The 15,658-nt window shown below is 44.7% G+C and overlaps 1 pseudogene; it reads right to left on the bottom strand.

Moving 5' to 3' along the window:
- Positions 1-544: 544 nt before the first annotated feature.
- Positions 545-15,658, bottom strand: part of LOC135564255 (KICSTOR complex protein SZT2-like) — a 129,927-nt pseudogene continuing 114,813 nt past the window's right edge.

Below are 15,658 nucleotides of genomic sequence, written 5' to 3'. Positions count from 1 at the left end.
TGTCGATTTTATTTTCCAATGATTGCATGTTAGCCAGTAGAACGGAATGAAGTGGGGGTTTATTTGATCGCCTATGAATTCTCAGAAGGCAGCCCAACCTCCGTCCTCTTTTCACGCAAATGACGGGGATTTGGGCCTGTTCCCGGGAAAGCAGTATGCTCTCCACGTTGGGCTCGTCGGACTCATTAAAGAAAAAAAGCTTCTGCCAGTTTGTGGTGAGTAATCGCTGTTCTGACATCCAGAAGTTATTTTCGGTCATAAGAGACGGTAGCAGCAACATTATGTACAGAATAAGTTAAAAAGAATAGTTACAAACAACGCAAAAAAAAAAAAAAACACACGTTTGGTTAGGAGCACATAAAATGTCAGCCATCTTCTCCGGCGCCATGATACAATTTCCCAGTTGTCAATAGAGATCATGCTAACTGTTAGGCTCAAGCAGAAATCACATTTAAAAGTCAACCGCAAAGCACAGGTTGTTGATCTGTGTTGGTTTTAATTCTGGCCTGAGCCTTATACATACTGCTGGGACTCTTTTCAGGATTTAGTTGTTTAGGTGGGTTGAGTCAGACTCACCCTGGAAGGCGTGGTTTCGTCTGAACTTGGGGATGTCAGGGTGATGAGCTATGAAGTCCTCCAGGAAGCTGGTCAGCCGGTATCCCTGCTGCAGGGTCATGTGACAGCCCACCAGGGACTGGTGAACCAACCGTAGGTGGAAGTCATAGCTGAATGAGTGCACATGCATCAGGACAATCACCTTATCACACTCCTCCGTGAAGAGCATGGAGAGCTGGAGGAGAGAGGGCGACACAGTGTAGACACTCACTACAGATTTCTGTAAGGGCTGTGGGAATGGGATCGCACACACACACACACACACACACACACACACACACACACACACACACACACACACACACACACACACACACACACACACACACACACACACACACACACACACACACACACACACACACACACACACACACACACACACACACACCTCATCCAGAGGAAGACCTACCATTCAAACAATCATCTGAATTAATATCAGCCAGTACTGGCAGTATCATATGCACAATTCAATGTTTAATTATAAATGTTTGTGAAGTTAGGCCTAGCTCCTCTCCCTCTCTCTGCATTTCTATCCATCTAGTGTCTAATAGTAATAGCAGACCCATTAAATTCGTCTACATCTGTAGGAAAACCTCCTTGCTGTTTCAGCCGTTCTCAGAGCCCATTGTCTGTCTGTTTGTATCCACCCATACTGTGGCGGCATCCACTTAAAGTGCTTCTACTCCTCTACCTCTACTCCTCTACTACCACCCCTCCTCTGTGAGAGGCTTTTGTAAGCAACTGTGATATCAATCAACTTCATAATTGTATCTTATTTAATGAAATCCAACATCAAAGCAGAGGCTTACAAAAGCATTAATGGCAAAATGCTAATGATTGAGGTGAAAAACTGGAGCATGCTGTGATTACAACACAATAGGAGGAACTGCGGTTCGGAGAGGGGTGTTTGGAGGGGGATGGAGGGTAAATGCTATTACTGCTGCTGCTTTCATCTTGAACATTTGCCTGGAACAAATGCAAATAGGTCTTATCAAATCAAAGAGTCAGCAAAAAAATATATATAACAGTGTTCATTTAATGCCAGTACTAGTCAAGAGGCATTCATTACACATCAAGAAAAAGTGATTTTCCCCTCCTTTTAAAGTCAACGTAACGAGTTGAACCTTTCACCACCTCCCTGAAGAAGTGAACGTTTTGTACCAGACTCAGCCATTTTAGTTTGTGCTAGGGCAGACACCTTCAATAAAATAAAAGCACAGAACACAGAGTACATTTCTCCAGTGGTATAGACTGCAGAAGAGATTGAAGGCTAGAACATTGCAGTAGTGTAATGTCAGAAGTCGGAACAGGCTGGTACAAAGTGGTTTAATGGTTCTGTTGGTCGGTGTTCCCCAGTGGAGATTGAGAGATCTGGAGCCTAATTAACTGAAACCTCTGACTCCTGAGCCCAAAAGACCGCCGAAGCGATTAAGGGTACAAACTGCCCTTTAGCAGTGAAGCCACAGAGATACACTATTAATAATGCTATATAATGATGTTACTATTTAATCCAACACATTTATTAGGGTCCTGTTAACTGCTGGGTCAACACTGTGAATTAATTGCTCAGGCATTACCAACTGCCATTCTGAACTAAAAACTATTTTGGTTATACCTTTCAAACTTACTTGAACGTACTAATATTCATGCTAAACTTTTCAAACGGTTCACAGGTAAAGAGGAAGTTAAACGTATATAACTTTGATAAAAAGTAAAATATCGGTACAAAGATTTTCTGAAGTTTGAACTCATAAATGTACTAAAGAAATCACAGACAGATGCTTGAATAAGACAGGGGAAGTCAGAAGTTTGCTCATTCCAGATTTGAGCGGCAAAGAAAAACACAGGGAAAGACAGTAACAGTAAGTATTCTGCAAAAAGAGCAGAATTTAGGCTAGTTTATTCACCAGCTGCATGAAACACAGACTGATACAGGAAGAGATGGGAGGGAGGGTCACAATGACCCACAGACAGACAGCAAATCAAAGCTCAGCATCATTCTGGCCAGTTTGGCCCAGCAGCAAGATGAAGATGTAGACTGAGACAACAGAGGACTGAGATGAACCAAAAAGTCACAGCAGAATATAACATGTAGGGAAGTATGACATTGGAGCCCAGAGCTCCACCAGGCTGCACTGAAGATGGCTTCCTCTGTCTGATTGAATCTATCACCATTCCTAAGAAAGAAAGAAAGAAAGAAAGAAAGAAAGAAAGAAAGAAAGAAAGAAAGAAAGAAAGAAAGAGAGCGAAAGATAAAGTAGATAGAGGGATATTGGGGCATTGCAGCATGCAGAGAGGGGGGGACACCCCGCCCCTAAGGGTTCTGTCACATACTGCAGAGTCAGAGACTGGTGTGGCATCAGGGAATGGCTTGAGACGGAAAGGTGAGGAGGTGAGGAGGGAGCCCTGATGGAGAGGGGACATGAGATGGGACTAGACAGACAGATACTCACAGAAACATACACAGAGGTATGCACAGACACACACAGAAGGAAAGGAAATGGACAAACAAAGAACATGAGACAGGCAAAAGACAATTGTCAGAATAGAGCTCCCCAGCTTGTAGTCGTAAAAAACGGAAATGATGTACCTCTGGTTTGTTGGTGAGCCCTATGGGGAAATGGATGGGGAAATGATGTACCTCTGGTTCGTTGGTGAGCCCTATGGGGAAATGGATGGGGAAATGATTTCTCTGGTTCGTTGGTGAGCCCTATGGGGAAATGGATGGGGAAATGATGTACCTCTGGTTCGTTGGTGAGCCCTATGGGGAAATGGATGGGGAAATGATTTCTCTGGTTCGTTGGTGATCCCTATGGGGAAATGATGTACCTCTGGTTCGTTGGTGATCCCTATGGGGAAATGGATGGGGAAATTATTTCTCTGGTTCGTTGGTGAGCCCTATGGGGAAATGGATGGGGAAATGATTTCTCTGGTTCGTTGGTGATCCCTATGGGGAAATGATTTCTCTGGTTTGTTGGTGATCCCTATGGGGAAATGGATGGGGAAATGATGTACCTCTGGTTCGTTGGTGATCCCTATGGGGAAATGGATGGGGAAATGATTTCTCTGGTTCGTTGGTGAGCCCTATTGGGAAATGGATGGGGAAATGATTTCTCTGGTTCTTGGTGATCCCTATGGGGAAATGATTTCTCTGGTTCGTTGGTGAGCCTTATGGGGAAATGGATGGGGAAATGATTTCTCTGGTTGGTTGTTGATCCCTATGGGGAAATGGATGGGGAAATTATTTCTCTGGTTTGTTGGTGATCCCTATGGGGAAATGGATGGGGAAATGATTTCTCTGGTTCGTTGGTGATCCCTATGGGGAAATGGATGGGGAAATTATTTCTCTGGTTTGTTGGTGATCCCTATGGGGAAATGGATGGGGAAATGATTTCTCTGGTTCGTTGGTGATCCCTATGGGGAAATGATTTATCTGGTTCGTTGGTGAGCCCTATGGGGAAATGGATGGGGAAATGATGTCTCTGGTTCGTTGGTGATCCCTATGGGGAAATGGATGGGGAAATGATTTCTCTGGTTCGTTGGTGAGCCCTATGGGGAAATGGATGGGGAAATGATTTCTCTGGTTCGTTGGTGATCCCTATGGGGAAATGATGTACCTCTGGTTCGTTGGTGATCCCTATGGGGAAATGGATGGGGAAATGATTTACCTCTGGTTCGTTGGTGATCCCTATGGGGAAATGGATGGGGAAATGATTTACCTCTGGTTCGTTGGTGATCCCTATGGGGAAATGATGTACCTCTGGTTCGTTGGTGATCCCTATGGGGAAATGATGTACCTCTGGTTCGTTGGTGATCCCTATGGGGAAATGGATGGGGAAATGATTTACCTCTGGTTCGTTGGTGATCCCTATGGGGAAATGGATGGGGAAATGATTTCTCTGGTTCGTTGGTGAGCCCTATGGGGAAATGATTTACCTCTGGTTCGTTGGTGATCCCTATGGGGAAATGGATGGGGAAATGATTTACCTCTGGTTCGTTGGTGATCCCTATGGGGAAATGGATGGGGAAATGATTTACCTCTGGTTCGTTGGTGAGCCCTATGGGGAAATGGATGGGGAAATGATTTACCTCTGGTTCGTTGGTGAGCCCTATGGGGAAATGGATGGGGAAATGATGGGGTTTTGGGATAAACACATAAAATAAGTTCTGAGGTTAACACAGGCTTAAGAGATCTTATACGTTTTGTATGAGACCGTTTTATCCCCCAAAAACACGAGTTTCCCCATAGGCCAAAGAGCCATGGCGGAGTTAGTGCCTATAAAAATATGCTTTATTACACATGCAAAGACACGTACAAACTCATTGTGTTGCTACACTTTTATTTATTTATTTATTTAACCTTTATTTAACCAGGTAGGCTAGTTGAGAACAAGTTCTCATTTACAACTGCGACACACTCACATTAATACGATTAGAATGATCTAGAACAGAGAGGTGACAAACTAGTGTGTGTGAGCACCAAGCGTGACCAGGTCAGACAGGCCACGAAGACAACAGTCAACACTGAGGGGAACTGAGGCTGACAGAGTCCAATTATAAACACACACACACACACACACACACACACACACACACACACACACACACACACACACACACACACACACACACACACACACACACACACCATCTCTAGCTCCACTCACTCATCTACTCCAGAGCTTAACAGACATGTCTACCACCCTGCTGTGCATCGAGATGGACTCTGCAACCGCCATGGCTCTTCTCAAACTCTAATCACTGTGATTAAAGAGAACGCTCTCTCGCTCTGTCTGCTCAGACTAACATACGTCACTTTGAGACAGTTACCAACACGTTGAGGGGAAACGGTGAGCATGAAAGTGACACCTTGTTCTCTGCCTGTCTGTCTGTATCCTATTAAATAACAGTCATCTCACAACCTGAAAACTGATCCGTCACAAGGAGCAGAGATGAGAAAGAAAGAGGAAAATGAGAGTGAGAAAGGGAGTGGGATGAAGAAAGAAAGAAAAAGAGAGAGGAGAAAGACCGAGCTAGCCAGAGCCAGAGCCAGAGCGAGGCTACATTGTGAACAGCTCTCTCTAACAACACAGGGTCAGCCTGTACACTGTATGCAGTGCTGAGCACAGCCATTAGTCTAGTACATAAGAGTTCAGACCAGACGTACCGCTGCAAGCTCCATCTCCCTAGTCCACACCACAGTCCATTAGCTCTGTTCAAAGAGTGGGCAGACTGCTGCAGTAGCTAATAACTCACCCCACACACTACACTCGGCCTAATAGTTTACATGGCAAAGCAATTACCAGCATGAAATATATGGGTTAGGAGTACAATAATGTTTTTAAAAAATTAGTATACCATATACAGTATGGCAGGCAATCCTTATGAAAAACTGTAATAAAAGAGGAGAAAAGGATGTTTTGCAAAGTCAGTCCATGGATTTCTTTCATATAATAAGACAGTTTGCTTGAGAAGGAAATGGAGGAAAGGCGGTTTCAAATCTCTCTTGGCAATCTAGTTGTATGTCATTTCAACAGAAATGTTACAACTGAAAGAGTCAGACACTAAAATGAGTGTTTAGTATTACACCAATCACTCATTATTTAGCTTCTGGCTTCTAGCACACACATTTACAAACAAACAAATGGCAACAATAACAAAAAATACTTCAGATGGCTTTATAGTTGTAGATGGCCAGATGCTGATGAGAGTTAGGCATCTGTTGGGGCTTACCCTCCCTCCCAGCTGAGATACAACATCTGGAGATGCTCAGCAAACACACAGCAGTCGTTTACACATCTTTACACTGAATTACACCTCATTTAGAGCAAAACCTGGACACACTCCAACTTTATAGACAGAGAGAGAGACAGAGAGACAGAGAGACAGAGAGACAGAGACAGAGAAAGAGAGACAGAGACAGAGAGAGACAGACAGACAGAGAAAGAGAGAGAGACAGAGAGAGAGAGACAGCGACAGACAGACAGAGACAGACAGAGAAAGAGAGACAGACAGGGAAAGAGAGACAGCGAAAGAGAGAGAGAGACAGAGAAAGAGAGAGAGAGAGACATACAGAGAAAGAGAGACAGACAGACAGCGAAAGAGAGAGAGAGACAGAGAGAGAGACAGAAAGAGACAGAGGCAACTGTGAGTCCCAGGAGATAGCGATAAAGAGAGGGAGGATGGATGGATGGAGAGAGTGGAAGGGAGAGAGGAAGAGTGATTCAAGTGAATCACACCATAGCCAGGGAGGTATAAAGTCACCATGATGATACAGAAAGTTGTGTGGAACCAAGCTGATTACAAGATCGTATCTGTCTCTCTCTTTAATCATCCTTCTTTTCTCAGCCCTATACATACATTAGAGGAGGCTATGGCCTGGTTTATTGGGCCCGGCTCTGAGGTCTAACTTACAGCACCAGAGATAGAGATGCCATAATGTTACCTGAGAGTTGACAATCTGTCCCATGGGGATGTGTGAACACTCCAGAGCATAATGCTTCACACAGAAGTAACAACCCTGAGCAAGAGAGAGACAGAGAGAAGGAGAGAAGGAGAGAGATGATATACTGGATATAATATCATACACTGTGCTACTATACTACTCAGGGCTCAACAGATATCCTTACTCATGAATTATAATGTGGTGGGTGTGTGGTTACAATGACAAACTGTTCTAAACACGTCTCCTACACTGTGAGAATGATGCATAAAATACTCAGTAGGAAAGACCCATTTCAACTAAACTCTTCTGTCTTTAAGGCCTTGAGTCAAATTGCACATGATGATGGCACATAATCTAAACCTGAGGCCCATGTTAAGCTAATGGAGTAGGAGGGGTGAATGTGTAATATGGGGTAAGAGACACACACATAGACAGAGAGAGAGCGTGAGAGAGAGAGTGCGAGAGAGCTAGAGAGAGAGTGCACGAGAAAGGGAGAGAGAGAGCGTGAGAGAGAGAGTATGTGAGAGCATGAGAGAGAGCTAGAGAGAGAGAGAGCTATAGAGAGAGTGCACGAGAAAGAGAGAGCATGAGAGAGAGAGTGCTAGAGAGCTAGAGAGAGAGTGCGAGAGAGAGTGCGTGAGAGAGCGCGAGAGAGAGAGCTAGAGAGAGAGTGCTAGAGAGCTAGAGAGAGTGTGCGAGAAAGGGAGAGCATGAGAGAGAGAGCTAGAGAGAGTGCGCAAGAGAGAGTGTGCGAGAGAGAGAACGCGAGAGAGAGTGCGCGAGAGAGAGTGCGCGAGAGAGAGAGTGCGAGAGAGAGTGCGCGAGAGAGAGAGTGCGTGAGAGAGAGAGTGCGCGAGAGAGAGTGCGCGAGAGAGAGTGCGCGAGAGAGAGTGCGCGAGAGAGAGAGTGCGTGAGAGAGAGTGCTAGAGAGAGTGCGAGAGAGCGCAAGAGTGAGAGAGAGTGCGAGAGAGAGTGCGAGAGAGTGAGAGAGAGAGCGCTAGAGAGAGCTAGACAGAGTGCGAGAGAGAGAGCGCTAGAGAGAGCTAGAGAGAATGCGAGAGAGAGAGAGAGCGCTAGAGGGAGCTAGAGAGAGCGCGAGAGAGAGAGCGAGAGAGCGCTAGAGAGCGTGCGCTAGAGAGAATGCGAGAGAGAGCTAGAGAGAGCGAGAGTGCGAGAGAGAGAGAGCGAGAGAGAGACTTGACTTTGTCTTTCTTTAATTAAACATTCTCATTTCATTAAACCCCCCACCCTTAAAATAAAATACCAAAATATATCCTGTACTGCATACATGTACCATACTCACCTTTCCATCTACCACACAATACAAAAACACACCACACATCATATATAACCAAAAAACAACCGTATTTCCAAAACATCTTCCCCAGCTATACAGAAACATCTCCACACTTTTTATCATTTTATAGAACTTAAATTCCACCCTAAGGCGCACAGAGACCATCCCATTAAATAATAGTAAAGGGTCTGTTATCCCCCCACCTTTGACCCTGTTCCTCCTTGTTAGCCAAATAACCAACATTGCTTGAGCAAACACAAAATTCAACAAAACACATTAGCCTTCTACTTATTTGAATACCTGTACCCCATTATAAACACCCCAACAGTAAAAAAACACCCCCAACCCCTCACACAGACATTACAAGAGAGACATTAATGGCATTAACCTGGCACACACAGAAAACACATTAATCACAGAAAGGACACCCCTGCCTGACTCCCGGTTCAACCAGTGCCAACTAGCTGTTAGTGGCCAGGGCTCCATGTAGAACCCTCCACGGGAGGTCCCTTGACCCCTTTGGTACTGGGGGTTTGTAGAGCCCCCTCCATCTAAAACCCACCATACTCTCCGCCCCACATATCCCCTGCGACTGATGTGCCTACACTCCTGTTAGGCTCCTAACGTTCCTCACTTTAACACAGAGGTTGTAGAGGGCTTTTCCTCCCACCCCCCCTCAAACCCCCTCCCCCAGGCTCAGAGTGTTAAAATCGAACAAGACCTCCAGACCCCCTTGCCAGTCTCCAGTCTCTGCCGTCACCTGCAGTGGCGGAAACATTGGTGGCCCCTCCCCTTTGGCAGCTCAAAAACCCCTCTTACCGGCTCAGACAGTGCCTCCTGGACCTCCTCCAGGAATCTCTCCAGCATCCTAAGAGAAGTTATTCCTGTTTGTTGTGGCAGGACTTCTTCCACCCTTCCTCTCCCAGCACTGAACCGATCTCAAAGGGATGGCTGAGTTGTGGAAGATCGGCGCCTCCCACACCCACAGCCCAGGCTCCACACCCCTTTCTTGTGAGGGCCTTAGTAGCTGCCAGGCCCTCAGCACTGCAAAGCAAAAATCAGAGAGACCTGTTGTATTCAGCCTCTCCAGCCTCGTGAGGAATAGCTGCCAGTCCAACCCTAATCCGCCAGCTCTCCTCAGCAGGGCGCATGCTGGTTCCCTACAGTCGACATCAGTATGGTACAGCAGTCTTTGCACCGCGTTTAGTCAGAAAGAAGCCACCCTGCTCTCCAGTTCCACCAGGCCCTGTCCTCATTCGTGGACGGTCATGGACAACACTGCCACCCTCAGCCAGTGATGGCCCGACCAGAAAAAGTCCACCGGCTTGCGTTGCAGGTCTGCGAGCCAGTCCTGACACCACTGCCTGTGACAGCCCCTCCCAGTTCTTCCTGACCCAACCCTCTCCGAGCCCGTGTACACCCCCAAGATTTAAAGCCCTTCACAACCCCACTGCAAACCCCCTGGAAGCAGAGGAGCCCTATCCCCCCATGCCCCACATGACAGAGCTTTGCTCTTGCCCCAGTTTACCTTAGCTGAAGAAGCTCCCTCGTACACCTTCAGACTAGTCTCTAGTGCCTGCATATCCTGCTCATCACAGAAACGTCATCTGCATACACTGACACTGCTATGCCTGTGTCATGACGCTGGCCTGGTGGTAAGTTTATGCCAGTCATAAATACCTCTTCCCCCTTTTTCCTATCTCTACCCTACTGATGTGACATTAGAAAACCCCTTGGTTAACACGCCCCTTTCCTCCTCCACTATATAAGCCTGTGACGAAAATGTAACCTCCTGTTCCAAATACGTGAGGTCTGCAGCCTCTGCGTTAAAAGGACTAACATGTCAACTACAGGACTAGGCCAACCTCAGCGTGAGCTTTGGTTGCGAATGGTATGAACTTAGAACTCAGGTATCACTACAGAAGTGATACCTCCTAGCCGTTGAGTTAGCAACCGTAACTGCAAATGTGGTCTAGGAAAGAACAGACAGAGTATCCCGTCTATCACACAACGACGTTACTACAACATATCCAATTGACCACCAGACACATTCTTCAAAGGACAAAGGACTCGGTTTGGCAACACGGCCTTCCATCTACCACCAACCTACCGAAGCGCAGCTCAGAGTAAATATTTATTGCATTTTCCTTTTCCAAATGGGTGGTAATTTAGAATGCATAAGATACTGGATCTACGATAGCACAGCTTCTCCCTTTGACCCTCAGTCTTCCCGCTCTTTCACTCAAACCCATATCTGTTCCGCCCGCTAGGGACGTTTTCCTTTATGACGTAATTTGTAATCAAGGTATGATTCATTCTTTGTATATGTAATTCTGTGTGATTAGTTAGGTATTTAGTAAATCAATAATTAAATCTAATGTATTGCTGAATCAACTTGTTAGCCAGGGTTTGTGAAGATAACCGAGACTGAATTAAGGTGACGATTAATATTGACTGCTATTGATGTAAAATATTACTAGGTCTTTAAGAGTTTATTCGGAAGATTACAGCTCTATAAATATTATTTTGTGGTGCCCCGACTCTCTAGTTAATTACATTTACATGATTGGCTCAATAAGGATTTTATAGAATAGCATGTCATATCACTTAATCCAACATAGCCAAAGACATGACACCTGTCACCATACCCATGCCTGTCCAGCACACTCCAGTCTTCTGCGGAGCAGGCCCCAAAAAGGATAAATGGCTAGTGTATATAACTGCCCCAATAGAGGGCATCCTTGTCGAATGCCGCGTCTCACACAGACTAGCATACTGATCTTCACAAAGGTCAAAAACATTTCCCCAAACCCAAAAATCACAATAAACAGATACTCATGGTCCACAACAGCCTTCTCTTGATCTAAAGAGACCAGTCCAAAGTTCACACTAGAACCTCTCGACAATTCCAACATGTTCCTGATTAAGAACAAGTTGTCCATGATTAAGCGTTCCGGTACACAATATGTTTGGTCCTTATGTACTATCTAGAGGTCGACCGATTATGATTTTTCAACGCCAATACCGATACCGATTATTGGAGGACCAAAAAAGGCCGATACCGATAAATTGGACGATTTTTATTTATTTATTTGTAATTATGACAATTACAACAATACTGGATGAACACTTATTTTAACTTAATATAATACATAAATAAAATCAATTTAGCCTCAAATAAATAATGAAACATGTTCAATTTGGTTTAAAAAATGCAAAAACAAAGAGTTGGAGAAGAAAGTAAAAGTGCAATATGTGCCATGTAAGAAAGCTAACGTTTAAGTTCCTTGCTCAGAACATGAGAACATATGAAAGCTGGTGGTTCCTTTTACCATGAGTCTTCAATATTACCAGGTAAGAAGTTTTAGGTTGTTGTTATTATAGGAATTATAGGACTATTTCTCTCTATACCATTTGTATTTCATATACCTTTGAATATTGGATGTTCTTATAGGCACTTTAGTATTGCCAGTGTAACAGTATAGCTTCCGTCCCTCTCCTCGCCCCTACCTGGGCTCGAACCAGGAACACATAGACAACAGCCACCCTCGAGGCATCGTTACCCATGCAGAGAAAGGGGAATAACTACTCCAAGTCTCAGAGCGAGTGACGTTTGAAATGCTATTAGCGTACGCACCCCGCTAACTAGCTAGCCATTTAACATCGGTTTATTTTATTTTATTTTATTTCACCTTTATTTAACCAGGTAGGCTAGTTGAGAACAAGTTCTCATTTGCAACTGCGACCTGGCCAAGATAAAGCATAGCAGTGTGAACAGACAACACAGAGTTACACATGGAGTAAACAATTAACAAGTCAATAATACAGTACAAAAAAAGAGAGTCTATATACATTGTGTGCAAAAGGCATGAGGAGGTAGGCGAATAATTACAATTTTGCAGATTAACACTGGAGTGATAAATGATCAGATGGTCATGTACAGGTAGAGATATTGGTGTGCAAAAGAGCAGAAAATAAAATAAATAAAAACAGTATGGGGATGAGGTAGGTAAAAATGGGTGGGCTATTTACCGATAGACTATGTACAGCGGCAGCGATCGGTTAGCTGCTCAGATAGCAGATGTTTGAAGTTGGTGAGGGAGATAAAAGTCTCCAACTTCAGCGATTTTTGCAATTCGTTCCAGTCACAGGCAGCAGAGAACTGGAACGAAAGGCGGCCAAATGAGGTGTTGGCTTTAGGGATGATCAGTGAGATACACCTGCTGGAGCGCGTTACGGGTGGGTGTTGCCATCGTGACCAGTGAACTGAGATAAGGCGGAGCTTTACCTAGCCTGGACTTGTAGATGACCTGGAGCCAGTGGGTCTGGCGACGAATATGTAGCGAGGGCCAGCCAACTAGAGCATACAGGTCGCAGTGGTGGGTGGTATAAGGTGCTTTAGTGACAAAACGGATGGCACTGTGATAAACTGCATCCAGTTTGCTGAGTAGAGTGTTGGAAGCAATTTTGTAGATGACATCGCCGAAGTCGAGGATCGGTTACACCAGCCTAATCTCGGGAGTTGATGGGCTTGAAGTCATAAACAGCGCAATGCTTGAAGCACAACGAAGAGCTGCTGGCAAAACGCACGAAAGTGCTGTTTGAATGAATGCTTATGAGCCTGCTGGTGCCTACCATCGCTCAGTCAGACTGCTTTATCAAGTCATAGACTTAATTATAACATAATAATACACAGAAATACGAGCCTTAGGTCATTAATATGGTCGAATCCGGAAACTATCATCTCGAAAACAAGACATTTATTCTTTCAGTGAAATACGGAACCGTTCCGTATTTTATCTAACGGGTGGCATCCATAAGTCTAAATATTCCTGTTACATTGCACAACCTTCAATGTTATGTCATAATTACTTAAAATTCTGGCAAATTAGGCAGCCCAAACTGTTGCATATACCCTGACTCCGCGTGCAATGAACACAAGAGAAGTGACACAATTTCACCTGGTTAATATTGCCTGCTAACCTGCATTTCTTTTAGCTATATATGCATGTTTAAAAAGATATACTTCTGTATCGATTTTAAGAAAGGCACTGATGTTTATGGTTAGGTACACATTGGAGCAGGGACAGTCCTTTTTTTGCAAATACGCATCGATTATATGCAACGCAGGACACGCTAGATAAACTAGTAGTATCATCAACCATGTGTAGTTAACTAGTGATTATGATTGATTGTTTTTTATAAGATCAGTTTAATGCTAGCTAGCAACTTACCTTGGCTTACTGCATTCGTGTAACAGGCAGGCTCCTCGTGGAGTGCAATGAGATGCAGGTGGTTAGAGCATTGGACTAGTTAACTGTAAGGTTGCAAGATTGAATCCCCAAGCTGACAAGGTAAAAATCTGTCGTTCTGCCACTGAACAAGGCAGTTAACCCATCGTTCCTAGGCCGTCATTGAAAATAAGAATGTGTTCTTAACTGACTTGCCTAGTTAAATAAAGATTAAATAAAGGTGTAAAAAATAATAATAATATATATTTTTTTTAATCTGCCAAATCGGTGTCCAAAAATACAGATTTCCGATTGTTTTGAAAACTTGAAATCCACTCTAATTAATTGGCCATTACGAGTAATCGGTCGACCTCTAGTACTATCGAGTCCAGATGGGACTTCAGTCTGTTAGATAAGACTTTGGCAAATATCTTGTAGTCCGCACAGAGCAATGCCACAGGCCTCCAGTTCTTAAGTTCACATAAGTCCCCTTTTTTTACCCCGATGCATTCACGCAACACGCAAAAGAAGTCCAGTCCAATTATTCCCCAGAATTTTCGATAAAACTCCGCTGGGAGTCCATCGACCCCCTGTGCATGACCGTTAAGGGTTCTGCCAGTTCATGGGACAACAGAGGAATGTCCTTTTCATGCCGCTGTGCCAGAGAGAGCTTAGGGAGTTCTGCGAACAAGATCTGCGCACATATAGGATCACACATTTCTGCCCTATACAACTCAGTATAAAACTCCACAGTTCGCTCCCGCATCTCCCCCACCACAGAGGTCACCCACCCATCAGACAGCCAAAGACAATGCATACCCTTGGCTTCACTGGTTTGTCTTTCCAAATCAAAGAAGGAGGAGCTGGGAGCATCCATCGCCTTCGGCATGGAGAACCTAGTTCTTACAAGTGCACCCTTTGCTTTACACTGGAAAAAACTGCCCAGGTCCCTACGTAATTCAGCTAAATTAGCCTGGAGGCCTACACTGCCTTGCCCCACCATCTCTACTTCCATCTCACTAATACTACGCTCCAGTTCCCCCAATACTCTCCTAGCCTCTGAGGATGAGAGAGCTGTATAATGTTGACAGAAATGCAGAATTTGGACTTTCCCCACATCCCACCATAGACTGAGACTCATACTCCTCTCTTCGCTGCCCCCACCAAAAAGTCTGGAAACCTGAGCAAAAAGTTGCATCTTGTAAGAGCTTTACATTAAACTTCCAGTAGGATGCCTGCAGAGGGCCTGGTGAAATAGACAGCCAAGCCATGGTTATGTGATGATCCGAAAACCCCACCAGGAGAAAGGTAGCTCCCAACAGCCTATTGCTCCGATTCCTGGACAGGTAAAAACGATCAAGACGAGCTGTACTCACCCTAGCCCCAAAGACCTTCACCCATGTATACTGTCTTGTGTTGGGCTGTTTAGTTTTCCAAACATCCACTAGGTCGAACTGATTAATGATGTCCCTTAACACTCCCACTGAATGAGGCTTTCCCCCATTTCTGTCTTCGTAAAATCCATTGTACAGTTCCAGTCCCCGTCGACCACCAGCATCTCCTCAGGCGCTACCTGTGAGAGTTCCTGTCTTAGACACCCAAATAGAACCCCACTCTCTCTCCTTGTGTTAGGCGCATACACATTTATAAAGACAAAACCCATGTTGTTAATTTCTGCTTTTACAACAAGCAGCCTACCCCTACACACCTCTTTTGAGGAGCAAATTTTTACAGACAGACCCGGTACAAAAAGGACTGCCACCCCTGCACTAAAATTAGTCCCATGGCTCAACACACTTGCCTTGCCTTTCCACCAGAGCCCCCAATCGACTTCATTCACCACATCCCTATGCGTCTCCTGCAGAAACAACACCTGTACTTTTTTTGTTTTACATATTCACCCAACACACTCCTTTTTCCCACATCTCTGGCACCATTTATATTAAGCGAGCCTAACCAAAGAGTCTCCATAAGAAGTGGGAGAAAAGAAAGAGACCAATAGCAAAGCTAAATAAAACACAGTGCCAGAAAGAAACTACACATCTAAACAGTGTCTGAAGGTAGACC

This window comes from Oncorhynchus nerka, linkage group LG24 (genome assembly GCF_034236695.1).
Source record: "Oncorhynchus nerka isolate Pitt River linkage group LG24, Oner_Uvic_2.0, whole genome shotgun sequence".
Taxonomy (NCBI): domain Eukaryota; kingdom Metazoa; phylum Chordata; class Actinopteri; order Salmoniformes; family Salmonidae; genus Oncorhynchus; species Oncorhynchus nerka.
This window is presented reverse-complemented; position numbering and strand designations above follow the sequence as displayed.